The sequence below is a fragment of the Pinus tabuliformis genome, chromosome 4_1 (assembly GCF_031772625.1).
Source record: "Pinus tabuliformis cultivar Carrire ecotype Pingquan chromosome 4_1, CPIR1, whole genome shotgun sequence".
In the NCBI taxonomy this organism is placed as follows: Eukaryota; Viridiplantae; Streptophyta; class Pinopsida; order Pinales; family Pinaceae; genus Pinus; species Pinus tabuliformis.
This window is the reverse complement of record NC_142303.1, coordinates 608,890,777-608,904,605: the sequence shown is the minus strand read 5'-3', so window position 1 is coordinate 608,904,605 and position 13,829 is coordinate 608,890,777. Positions and strand designations below refer to the sequence as shown.

The 13,829-nt window shown below is 36.7% G+C and overlaps 1 non-coding gene across 1 annotated transcript; it reads left to right on the top strand.

The window, feature by feature from the left end:
- The first annotated feature begins 4,002 nt into the window (after positions 1–4,002).
- TRNAG-GCC (transfer RNA glycine (anticodon GCC)) lies at positions 4,003–4,073 on the top strand. Its single transcript has one exon. It is a non-coding gene; the product is annotated as a tRNA-Gly (tRNA).
- The last annotated feature ends 9,756 nt before the right edge of the window (positions 4,074–13,829 follow it).

Genomic DNA, 13,829 nt, shown 5'->3' with positions numbered 1-13,829 from the left:
TCCAATGAGTTTTGATCTCAGTAACAATTCTGGGAGTTTGCCCACGCTCATCCCCAATCCACACTCTTGGACTAAGGTTGGCGTTCAAGGCTCCTGCCTCTGCCACTATGGTTATAATGAAATGTTTTCAATTAGGGCACCAAATTTTTTTCCCTCTTTCAAACATTCGTCAAGTGAGCATACTAGATTATGTCACTGATAAAGCATCTCTGTTATCAACTTTTATGTTCTGTTGCTTTCATCACTTTGGAATTTTCCATTATTAAATTGTTTCTCATCCAACTTGGACTTAACTTGGATGCCACTGAATGTATAAATTTTTATTGTAATGGATTAACCTTGAATGGTTTTGCACATGTAGGTCTCCAACATTCTTTTTGTTGATTCTCCAGTTGGGACTGGTTTTTCTTACTCCAATACAGCTACAGATTACAAGACTGGAGATTTTAAGGCTGCTTCAGATATACATACTTTCCTCATAAAGGTTTTCAGTTCTATCACGCTACAAAAAAATATTTTACAAGTGTATAGATTTTTGTGAATCTCAGTACAGTTTATAATCTTGGATGCAGTGGTTTGAAGCATTCCCTGAGTTTCTATCTAATCCATTTTATGTCGGAGGGGAATCTTATTGTGGTATTAATATTCCAATGGTGGTACAGGAAATAGTAAATGGTAAAGCACACACGACCCATGTTTTGTTATTCAGTTGACTTCTTGGATTCTCTGTTTTTGGAATAGGCTGGAATTTCTTTGTGGCAGCAGGAGTCCTATAAGTTGATTTGAGGTTGCATTTCAGGAAAACATATGTTCTAGACATTGTATTTTTCTTAATACAATTTGTTTTATGATTGATACTTTGATGCTTGACCGTTGCAACCTCTCTTTCTTGGCTATGACAGGAAATGAAGCAGGTATTAAACCAACCTTGAACATTAAGGTCAAAACTCTTTGCTAATAATTGAAATTCATAGCTTTCTTCATTCAGGCCTCTCCAAAATATGTTGGTGACTATGAACAGCGTTATGTTCGTTAGGAATTTTACTAGATGGTCTCATGGCCTGACTTCTTGCATGGCTAGTCAAAAACTCCTAACCAAGAGGGACGAAAAATTAGAAATAATTGATCAGGTTGTTGGATCAAGGAGCAGAATCTCTAGTCTGGCGGTTCGTCTACAACATGCTTACCAGGATAGGCAATGCCCTGCTGTGGTAAAGTGCAATAGGTCCCCTGCTCCTCACGCGATGCAATCGATCTTTCTTGATCAGGAACCGACCTGACTGAACAAACCCTTGGCCCTAAAAATTGGACAGATGAAAGAAATGCTCACTATGGAGAGCTAATGATCCTCTGTTCCATTAGTATTGTTTTCGCTTGTGAAAGCTTCTTGGATCTTGTGATCGTTGTCCCAGAAAGGAGGAAAAACAAGCATGGAAAGGCAATTGTTGTGCGGGTAAAAGGGGGCATTCGATAACAGTGAAAGCGTCCCATTTATCAACACATACATACAACTGATATAGTTGATGCTCTCCCTCCTCACGTCTGTTGCATTCGATTCTTGGCGGTTGTCCAGTGCTTTCTCCAATGGCTTCTTTGATATTCCTCAAACTGTATTCTCTTCCGTCAGGTTTAATACCCGCAAACAAACTACCAATTACTATTACAAATCTAAATATTGATTTTGTATGAAAGAATTAATTTGGCAGCGGTCTCCTAGTATCTGGTCACCTGCTTCTTTAAGCGCCCCGAGAATGTCCATATTTTCTCTCAAGGAAAGAGCCGACTCAAAGTATGAATGCTCATCAAGATTGAGAGAGCAAGTGTCGTGCTTCTCCCATTGGTACCCATAGAATTTGTGTCCATCACTGTTAGGACAGCTTAAAGAATCCCAATATTTGTTCAGCTCTTCCTTCAGATCTGAAATCTGCAAATTCTCTCACAATACATAAAATACGGCCATGATCGTATAAGTCAAAAGTATAGAGTGAGCAGCACCTTTGAGTAATCGAATTCTCTGGAAGAATCACAGAACTGTGGCCATTTCCCGTCGCTGTAATTGGGCCAGAGACCAAGAATCACAGAATTGTGGCCATTTCCCATCACTGTAATTGGGCAGAGACCATGAATGGAAAAGTCGGAAGCAGGCTTTCCTGTGCGAGGGTAACAGCATTACCCTCTACGCATATCACAGTATAAACCAGGCTAGGCGAATCGAATACCTGCAACAATTCTTAATTACTTTCGAATACCTGCAACAATTCTTAACTGTGGCCATTTCCCGTCGCTGTAATTGGGCCAGAGACCATGAATGGAAAAGTCGGAAGCACGCTTTCCTGTGCGAGGGTAACAGCATTACCCTCTACGCATATCACAGTATGAGCCAGGCCAGGTGAATCGAATACCTGCAATAATTCTTAATTACTTTCGAATACCTGCAACAATTCTTCATTACTTTTTTTGTGATCCAACGGTTCAACCTTTCTCGATCGTCTAACCTATAATCTAACGGTATTTAAGGGTGACAAATAGACAATAAGGAGAGTTTAATAATAATTCGCGTCTCTTTATCAATTTTTTTTAGATACAACAATATCATACCGTATCATTATCTAATCAATGTTAAACTTAACTGCTATAAAACTCACAAATTGCTGTAATATAATAGTTAGTATTAAAAGCTTAGTTTAAGTTTACATGATTAATATTATGGAGCTTAAGTTAAGACCATTGAATGTTAAACAAAATGCAACATGAATGTAGAATAACAACATGATTGAATTATTTTAACGAAGTTGGTGAGTTTACATTGGAACCAAAAAAATTATAGAAGTGTGTGGCTTTTTTTAATTTAGAGATTAATGATACGAAAATAATTAAATCATTACTGCAGACAAAATTATGTATAAATATATGTATATGATAAAGATGTTTAAATATATGTATATGATATAAATGTTTACCAGTAATAACAAAACAACAATAATATTTACATAATACATAAATAATAATAAATAAAAAATCAAACAAAAAACCAAATTCATAAATTTTATAATCTTAACTTTATACCACTTATAATTCTCAATAAATCATTTATAATCATGTGCATATAAATAAAAAATTAAAATATATTAATGTTTCTTAATTTTTTTATTAAAATGAATAAAATATAAATATTATATTTTTTATTTCTAATTTTAAAATAAAAACGTAACATTATTTTTCCTTATCTCTTTCCTATTGACTCATAAAATTACTTCTTCATATAAAACTTAATAATCCAATTAAAAAAACATAAATATATGAATAACACTTTGATAACGCGCTCAATCTAGAAAGAAAAAAATGAAAATGGGCATGTTAATATTGATCCCACACAGAAACAATAATACACAATTATGCAATGAAATGTAAAATTCTCTCTCATACAATAATATTTTACTTATAATAAAATTGTCTTTCGGATTAATTACATTGTTAAGATTTAGTCGATATTTCAAACCATCGTTATGAAAATTAACTATATTAAATGTTTATCTGAATGATATGATTAATTTGAAAAACAATCTCATTATTATAATAGATGACAAAAATCTAAAATCTAACCCAACTAAAAATTATTTTAATAATTTATATAATTTTTCTAATTTAATAAATTCAAATTTATTTATTTCTTCTTAAATATACATTACTACATCCAAAATGTTCTCCAAAATTTGTGTATCTATCTCTCTCTGAAAGAAGCCAAACGTCATATACATAGTTTCTCTAATATCTTAGTAACTATGAAAAATAAAACTAGGAAAATTGCATTGCCGGATTAAAAATTAAATCTTAACTAATTATTATAATAAAATTAATAATAAATTTCAACTTAAAAATCTGGATAAAAAACTTTTAAAATTGTAACTCAAACTCCAACTGTTCCCTCCACTTTGAAGTTTCCAAATTCCAAGCTCGTAGTGAGCAAACAGAGATCAAGAAAAAGCACTAGCCTTCATATTCGCACCAGTGGTCTAGTGGTAGAATAGTACCCTGCCACGGTACAGACCCGGGTTCGATTCCCGGCTGGTGCAATCGTAATTTTGTTTGTTCCAGTGTTTTTAATTGGAACACTTTTCACTATTTCTTTGAACCAGATTGGGACTTCAATTTATCCCATGGACCAGTAATAATTTTACAATTTGGTCATAAATGGAACCACGGTATTTCTATTTTCTTTTTTATTTGAAATATTTAAACCCTTTAAACATATGCAACAGAATTATTATAAATCTGCTTAATTAAATTACTTTTCAATTATAATGTATTATATTTCAAATTATAATATCCTAAATAACAAGGTGTACTTGGTTTTGTTTGTCACGTGTTTATTTTAATTTCTTAATACTTATTTAATAAAATATTATTTAAATAATTCTATATTGCAAAAGTATTTCTCTTTTCTCTCATAACAAGGTTAAGATCATTTATTTGACGCTCGAAAATTTCTTTGACCTCCATTTTTAAATATTTATTTATTTTTAATAAGTTTACTATGAACATACAACAAAGTCACAACATACTATTATTTAAGTGACACTATACTTACTAAAATATAATTATAGCCATTTTTAAATCGTTACAATTTGATATGGGAAACCAGATCAACAACTTATTTTGAAGTTTTTAGTTATATATATATATATATATATATATATATAAAACTAATGATCTAGGATGCGTTGAGGATTGAATATAATTAATCTATATAACATTCTATAAAAATGTTTAGAGGTTTTATATGAAATTATAAAAAATCTAACAGAAGCCAAATAATTGATTGCTTTGCAAGGAGTAAGACTAACATGAAAATAAAATATGCTAGTTATTGAAGCAAGTCAGGAGGAAGTGGTCACGTCAATTGGATCCATTGGGTGTTCAGAGAGAATGGGATTTTCCCATGAACCAAGAGGACTTCAATATGCGCCAACCGAAGAGCCATATTAAAATGTTGCGGCTTGCCAATCATCCATCTATAGAAGAATCTCATGTTTTACCTCATGTCTCTCAAGGAGGACTTTGCCCAAAAAGGTTTTCATATGCCAGTAAAGTTCAATAGTATGTAAGTACTAGTTTTGTTAACCTCTAGTGTGTCTAGTATTCGACACCCAATTGGCCACAAAAGCCACAACTTCAACGTCCATGAATTCATCCCTGTAAGCTAAAATTTCTAATGGAAATAATGGCGAGGCGTGTGACTCACCTATTGGAGGGATTGATCATGGAGTGCGTTGATGAAATGAGATATTTGCGACACCCAAGGCATTAAAAATCATAAAAAGCGTGTGGAAAAGATCTTCAGGCTCCGATCATGGATAAGATGGATTTTCATTGAAAGATTGCCTTTAGAAGAAAAGGTAAAAGAAATTTAAAGTAGATTTAATAATTCCCCAAGAGTTACATTCCTGACATGTAGAATAAGAAGTAATTATTGATACACATTCATCGTTACCACCTTCCAAGGGAAAGAAATAAGCCCCTATAGTAATTCAATGATTTTCCTTTGTTATTGTTAAGGGAAAGCAAAATGGTTATTTTTTAATGGCAATTTCAAATGTACTTCAATACCACAGGCATGTCCTCTGCTGCCAGCAGGCGTCTATAGCCTCGACAGGGTTGCCTTTTAACCCATTGATATGCCACTATCCCATTTCACTTTTAAAAAGATTCACAACTTTTTAGTATTTCTTAATTATTGACAAAAGGCCATTGTTCTGGTGTGGTGACCAACTGATAACAATGCCATTCACTAGAGATAATGAGATGAACAAGCCAACTCGTGATGAAACCTCTTGTCACATGATCTAATGATCAGAGGCCATTACCTTAGCTTGGTGACCAAAGCGGTAATGTCGCCACATTAAATCTGATGATCATGGTAGGTCGGCTTGTGATGAGACCTCCTATCCCTTGTCCATTCTCTTCTTTTATTGTCTTGTTATGATAAAATATTAGTGAATGGTGTGGCTTATCAACTCCTTAAGAGTTAGGGATGGTGTAAAAAACATCACAGTCACTACCTTTTTAGTTTGCCATTTTTCTACCCAAATTTTATTTTTAAGGAGATCAAAGAATTACAAGAAACTTTTGAGCATAAAGAAAACTCTTCCAATGGTATTTTGAAGAAGTGTAGGGTAAATATATTTATAAACTTACAATATCAGGATTGTTTGAGAGGTTTGGGAGCTTTTCGAAATCTATTTTAAAAATTTCTTATAATATATTTTCTAATAATAATCATTCAAGACAGTTATTAATTTTACCATGATTCCAAGGAGGGATTAAAAAAAAAAAATTCTAAAAAAACAACTTAAGGTTAAAAATCAATGGAAAAATAGTTAAAACTAAGGAAACAACAATCATCACCAAAGAAACAACAACTGTAGCCAAGGGAACAATAATTGTGACTGAGGGAACAACGATTGTGACTAAGGGGACAACAACTGTGACAAGGGAACAACAACTGTGACCAAGGGAGCAACCACTGAGACTAAGCAAACAACAACTGCGACCAAGGGAATGACAACTGTGACTAAGTGAACAAAAACTGCGACCTAAGGGAACAACAACTGTAGCCAAGGGAATGGCAACTGCGACCTAGGGAACAACAACTACGACCTAAGGGGACAACAATTGTGACTAAGGAGACAACAACTGCGACTTAAGGGGACAACAACTGCGACCTAAGGGAACATCAACTGCGACCTAAGGGAACAACAGTCATGACTAAGGGACTAAGGGAACAACAACTACGACCTAAGGGAAAAACAATTGTGACCCAAGGGAACAACAACTGTGACCTAGGAAACAACATTCCCCCTTATTTTATTATTGTATAATAAAGTTTATTTATTTATTTATTATTATTATTATTTTATTTTAATAAAAAAATGATTTCCTCAATAAATATATACATTATGTACAAAATGAAAAGAATTTCGAAAAATGATGCTTTAGCGGGTTGTAGTTGTGGGGTTACCTCCCCGATTAGCTAAAACCTGCAAATTCAAATCATTGTTTACCTCATGAAGAAAAGACTCTTGCGTAAGCGGCTGGTGATATAGGCGTAATCGGCAAGGAGAAATATGCAAGACCCACCAATGGTAGTAAGGCTCACTGTACCATTTTCATGAACTTTGGTGACCTCATATGGTCCCAACGATCTAGTTTGAAGATTCCACGAGAAATCCTAGAATCTGGAATCATACAATAGCGCCCAATTTCCTTTTTGGAAAGCTTTCTTCTTGATAAGGCGATCATGTCATTTGGCCCTTTGTTGTTGAACAACAACTGTGCGTTGTAAGGCTGCAAAGCTTATTTCATCCAGTTCATTAAGCTATTGCAGGTGGTGTTTCTGTGATTTTGTCAAATCCAGTCTCAGATCCCTTGTGGTTTTGAGAGTTGTAATTTCAAATTCCATCCGGAAAATGGGCTCCTTCCCAAAAACAAGTTGGTATGGCAAATAATCAGTAGTGTTGCTCCAAGTTGTTCGATAGGACCATATGACCTCAAGAATCTTGGCAGCCCAGTTCTGGTGGTTGGTGGATATAGTTTTGGTTAGAATCGCCTCCAAAACTATATTGGTACTTTCATCTTGTCCATTTTATTGAGGATGATAAGGGGAAGTAACCCTGTGTTTGATGTGATACTTTTGCATTGTAACATAAATCTTGTGGGTAGTGAATTGTTAACCTCCATCTGTTATGATCTCTCTGGGCAATCCATATCACACGAACAGTTCAAATAGGAAGTTAATAACTGCCTCTTTTGTAGCCTTTGAGAGAGCTACTGCTTCCACCCATTTAGTCACATAATCTTTGCATACCAAAATATATGTCTTTTGGTTCAAAGGTGGATTAAAGGGGCCCACAAAATATAATGCTCATCTTTCAAAGGGTTCAAGTGCAATTTGAAGTTGTAGGGGCATTTCATTAGTTGAATGGGGTGACCCATCCTCTGACAACTACCACAACTCTGGAAATATTTTTTTGCATCTTGAATATCGTGGGCCAATAGTAGCCCATCTGCAACACTTTATGGCCAGTCCTCCGATCAGAAAAATGCCCACAACATGGTTCGTCATGGCAAGCCTTAAGGATATCATAAATCTCGTCTTCCCTGATGCATCTACAAATTTGAAGATCAGACCCTGTGTGAAAGAGATATCCGTCAATCCAAGAAAATAATGCACTACGTTGAACAATGAGCTTCCTTTCCCGAGACGGTAAATGTGCTGGTAGTTTCCCTGCTTCCATATAGTTTGCCACATCTGCATACCAGGGTGTTTTGACCATTACAACAAACATATGTTCATCTATAAACTACATGGATTCTGGATAAAAAAATCTGCGACCAGGTTCTCTTTCCCTAGTCGATCTTTTATGGTAATGTCAAATTCTTGTAATAACAACAACCAACGTGTTACTCGACCATTAGTAACAAGTTTATTGGATAAATATCTAATGGCTGAATGATTGGTATATAGAAAAATGGGATATCCTGTTATATAGTGACGAAATATATTGATAGAGTAAACAACAACTAAAAATTCTTTTTCTGTCATTGTGTAGTTTAGCTCTGCTAGTGTAAGATTATGCTAATATAATAGATATGGCTTTTTGTCTTCTTCTTTCCCAAGTACGACTCCTATTACTATATCAGATGCATCCAATGAAATGTGGAATGTCAAGTTCCAATTTGGCCCTCGTAACACAAGGGTTGTTGAGACCAACTTCTTAAGATCTGCAAAGGCAACATCACATTTGTTAGTCCATTCGAATTCCACATTTCCTGTTAACACATACAAAGGTGTTGCTATGTTTGAAAAATGTGCTATAGAGCAACGATAATAACCAACATAACCATGGAAACTACATACCTCTGTCTATGTACGCGGAGTAGGTAGCATAAGAATTACCTCAATTTTTGGTGGATCGACTTGAATAACTGCAACAGAGATATAATGCCCCAGAAATATGCCTTATGTCATCATCATGTAACATTTTTCGTTACTAAGGCATAATCTGGTGGCAATACATCGTTCAAGAACTTTCTCCAGATTCTGTAAGGCTTGCTCAAATTCATTACTGTAGGGGGTAAAATCATCCATGTAAAGTTCAAGTCCTTCACTGATTAAATCAGAAAAAATACTTAGGATTGCTCTATGGAAGGTGGCTGGTGCATTACACAACCCAAATGGTAAAACCCTATATGCAAAGGTTCCCCATGGACAGGTAAATGTGGTTTTGTCTTGATCTTCAGGAGCAATTTGGATTTGATTGTATCCACTGAAACCATCAAGGAAAGAAAAAAAATTCTTCCCAGCAAGAGTATCAAGGACCTGATCTACAAAAGGAAGAGGGAAATGATATTTTTTTGTAGCTTTATTCAATTCCCTGTAATCCACACAAATTCTCCATTTTCCATTTTTCTTAGGGACCACAACCAGAGGTGAAACCCACTGACTGTCAGAAATAGGATATATAAAATTAACATCAAGAAGCTTTTGCAGCTCCTATTTTACTATGTCCCTAAGGTGTGGATTTAATCTTCTTTGTGGTTGGTGAATGGCATGAGCATCTTTCTCAATGTAAATATGATGTGTACATAATTGAGGGTCGATGCCTTTCATATTAGAATACTCCCAAGCGAAGGCCTGTTTATATTTCTGGAGGACCTGAATCAATTTTTCACGTTGTAGTTCATCCAGATTAGCGTTGATGTTCAAAGTCTTCCCTGGTTCAATTTCAATGGGATTACTATTATGAACTGTAGTTGTGGGTATATGATCATCATTTGGAACATTCAATGGATCTCCTTGGGCCTCATTATCGAATATTGCTTTTAACATTTGGCACGCTGGATTTCCAATAGTAGATGGTTGGTTAATAAAACCACTAATCACATCATCCTCGGTTTGCCTTTTAAAAATAAGAGCTTCATCTAAAGTAAGAGGAGGACACAAATTTTCTTCCTAATATTTCGGAGGAGACGGTTGATAATTATTAATTGATAGGCTAGGTCTAGAGGTTGGATATAGGATGAGATTTTTAACAACAATCCCTTTTGCGATTGCCATGTTTTGTTATCCTCTTGACCTACGAGAAGATGCCAGAATAGCAAATATGCGAAGAAATACAACCCAGAACACAGAACAGATGAGAAATAACAGCACGTATCTTATTATTCAGAAAGGAAAGCAATGTTCACTTGCCTCTTTGAGGGGGCAACCTCCAATAGAGAAGGGCTCGATTACAAAATAAGACACGACGCTCCTCAATGGAGAGTCTCTATCCTTTATATAGGATTCATACATGCAATACCATGGGTCAGTACCATGGTTCTTATTAATACCATCTATCTAATACCATGGCCCATTTGCAACTAACTGTGGTTCCTTCTTTAAATGCGGGTCAACCACTTACAATTATTAATATGGGCTTTATTGACTCTTTAACTAACTATAACTATGACTCGACCCTATTACATAAATAAGGGGGTTAGGGTTGGACCCTAACATGCCCTCCCCCATAAGAACAACCTTGTCCTCAAGGCTGAAGCTGCAGAAATTGCTAAAGAACAGTGGCTGGTTCCCAGGTCGCATCTTCTAGAGAGGTGTCTTTCCACTTGATGAGGTCTTCCTTGATCGTGCGGTCACGCAGGTGCCGTTCTCGCGTGTCAAGAACCTGTTCAGGTTGGAGCCAAATTGAACCTTCTTCATCCAATTCCGATAGACTGGTTTGAATTCTGCAGTTGTTCCCAACCACTTTCTTGAGAAATGAGACATGGAAGACGGGATGGATTTTTGCAGTGGGTGGCAAGGCTAGCTTGTAGGCTACTTCTCCGATGCGCTAAAGTATTTGATACGGTCCGTAGAATTTTGGAGATAATTTCTGACAACCCTTGTCTTTGAGTGATGTTTGCTTATATGGTTGCAGCCTCAAGAATACCTAATCCCCTTCTTGAAATGTGTGCTCTGAATGATGTTGGTCTACCTGTTGCTTCATGCGATTTTGAGCTTGATGGAGATTATCTTTGAGGTGGGCAAGCATGGTTGCACGGTTCTGTAGGAGTTGATCCACTGCTTGTACCTTAGAGCATCCCGGGATATAAGAAGTAGGTGAAGGGGGGAGTTGACCATAAACTGCTTCATATGGAGTCATCTTGGTGGTGGCATGATAGTTAGTATTATACCACCATTCCGCTAGAGGTAACCACTGTACCCATAGATGTTGCTTTTCTGAAGTGAAACACCGGAGGTAGTGCATGTTTTAACCCCGTACAGAAATTACCTGCATACGAATTCTAAAACACAGAAAATAAACAATGCGAGAGCATAACACATAAAACACATATACACAGAGATTTTCCCCTAGATCCCAAAACCGGGACTACCAGCTTGATTTTTCATTTTATTTCTTTCAATGTTATAATACATATTTATACATGCCGAAGCATCCAATACCGTGGACCGAAAACCATCGCGTCCAATACCATGGACCAAAAACCATCGCGTCCAAAAAACATGTGTGAAAATCATGCACAAAACCATAGGTCGTTCCGCCCCACCTAACATAGGGTCCAAAACCAAAATTTTCTAGGGCGCTGCCCCGGACCCCATAAAGTGGGGTTACGGGTACACCTCAAACCCCCTATGACCCCCCCTCTAACCCCCCGGTTAACTACGTGGGCTAGTCGTGGAAAGAATATAGCACAACCCAACATTCTCCCACTTGTTGTTTTCTTTCCACAGGGGGCCACAAGAGAGATTAGTCATTTATCTAGCCCTACAACACCCATTGTTTCTCTACACCAAGAGAAATTCTCAAAGCTCACATATTTTGTCAATGCATTTCCAGTATTCTTCAAAGTGTCCACCTTTACCAGCAACACCTTTTTGTCTTCTATCATATCCCTCACAAAGTGATAATGAACATCAATGTGCTTTGTCTTTGAATGATATGCAGGGTTCTTTGCCAAGAAAATTACACTTTGGCTGTCACAGTCTATCCTTATATCTTCTTGTACTAACCCCATACTTGAACACAATCTCTACAACCAAACTACTTCCTTGCTTGCATGAGTGGCTGCCATGTATTCTGCCTCTGTAGTTGATAGTGCCACTACAGATTGTTTCTTACTCATCCAACTGACTGCACCTCCAAATAGGTTAAACACATACCCACTTGTAGATCTTCTCTGATCCATATCTCCAGCCTAGTCTACATCAATAAAGCCACGAATATCCAACACTTTGTCCAATCCTGGTCTTCCTTGGTAGCACAAACCATAATTACTAGTGCCACGCAAATACCTGAAAACCCGCTTCACTACTATCCAATGCTCCTTTCCTGGTTTTGACATAAACCTGCTCAATACTCCCACTGCATGTGCAACGTCTGGTCTAGTACAGACCATTGCATACATCAGGCTACCAACTGCACTTGCATATGGAACACGGGACATGTCCTCTTCCTCTTCTTGTGTCTTGGGACACTGTTCAGAAGATAACCTCACACCTACAGGAATAGGAACCTTCACCGGTTTACTATCCTGCATATTAAACCTCTACAATATTGTCTCAACATACTTCCTCTGGTTTAACCAGAGCTTCCTCTTTTCCCGATCTCTTTTAATTTCCATGCCCAAAATATAGTTTGCAGCACCAAGATCTTTCATGTCGAATTTGGAGGACAATTGGGTCTTCAAATCCTGGATAACTTCTTTGTCATTTCCAACCAGCAACATATCATCCACATACAAGACCAGATAAATAACATGGTCACCAATTAATTTAAAATACACACAGTGATCTGCTTTGCTTCTGGTGAAGCCAAGTCCCCGTATAAATGTATCAAATTTCTGATACCACATCCTTGGTGACTGTTTTAACCCATATAGAGACTTCTTTAACTTGCATACCAGTTCTTTCTTACCCTTCACCGCAAAGCCTTCAGGTTGCTTCATGTAGATCTCCTCTTCCAAATCCCCATGAAGAAATGTTGTCTTCACATCCATCTGTTCTACCTCAAAATCAAAAGCAACAACAACAGATAATGGTAATCTAATAGAAGTTACCTTGGCAACAAGAGAAAAAATACCACCAAAATCAATTCTCGGCACCTGGGAATAACCTTTTGCTACCAACCGAGCTTTGTATTTCTCCACTTTTCCTTCTGCATTTGTCTTCTTTTTGAACACCCATTTGCTACCAATGGGTTTCCTTCCAGCCGGCAACTCCACCAGATCCCAAGCCTCATTTTTATGCAAAGATGTCATTTCATCAACCATGGCTTCTTTCCAGAGTTTTCCATCATCTGAATCTACTGCTTCCTTCACAGTTCTGGGATCATCATCAGTAATAGATAAAGCAAAATTTGAACAGAAAGCAGATGGACTATACCTTTCTGGCTGCCTTCTTTCTCAATCTGATCTTCTCACACCCGGAGTTTGTGGCTCTTCATCTTCTGATTCCTCCTCTACTGTAGAGTCTGATTCTTCCTCCTTTAGCTCAAACTCTATCTTCTCAGGTTTCTTTGGTTGGATTTCATGTTTAATAACATCTTTACCTCTCTAAATACCACATCTCAGCTATACACAACCTTCCTTGTTACAGGGTTCCAAAGCTTATAACCCTTTAAACCATCCTTATACCCAATAAAGATGCACTTTTCAGATTTACTATCCAACTTGGTTCGTTTCTCCTTTGGAACACGTACATATGCATAACATCAAAACACCCTCAGATGTGAAAGAGAGGGTTTCTTACCAGTCCATACCTCTTGTGGAGT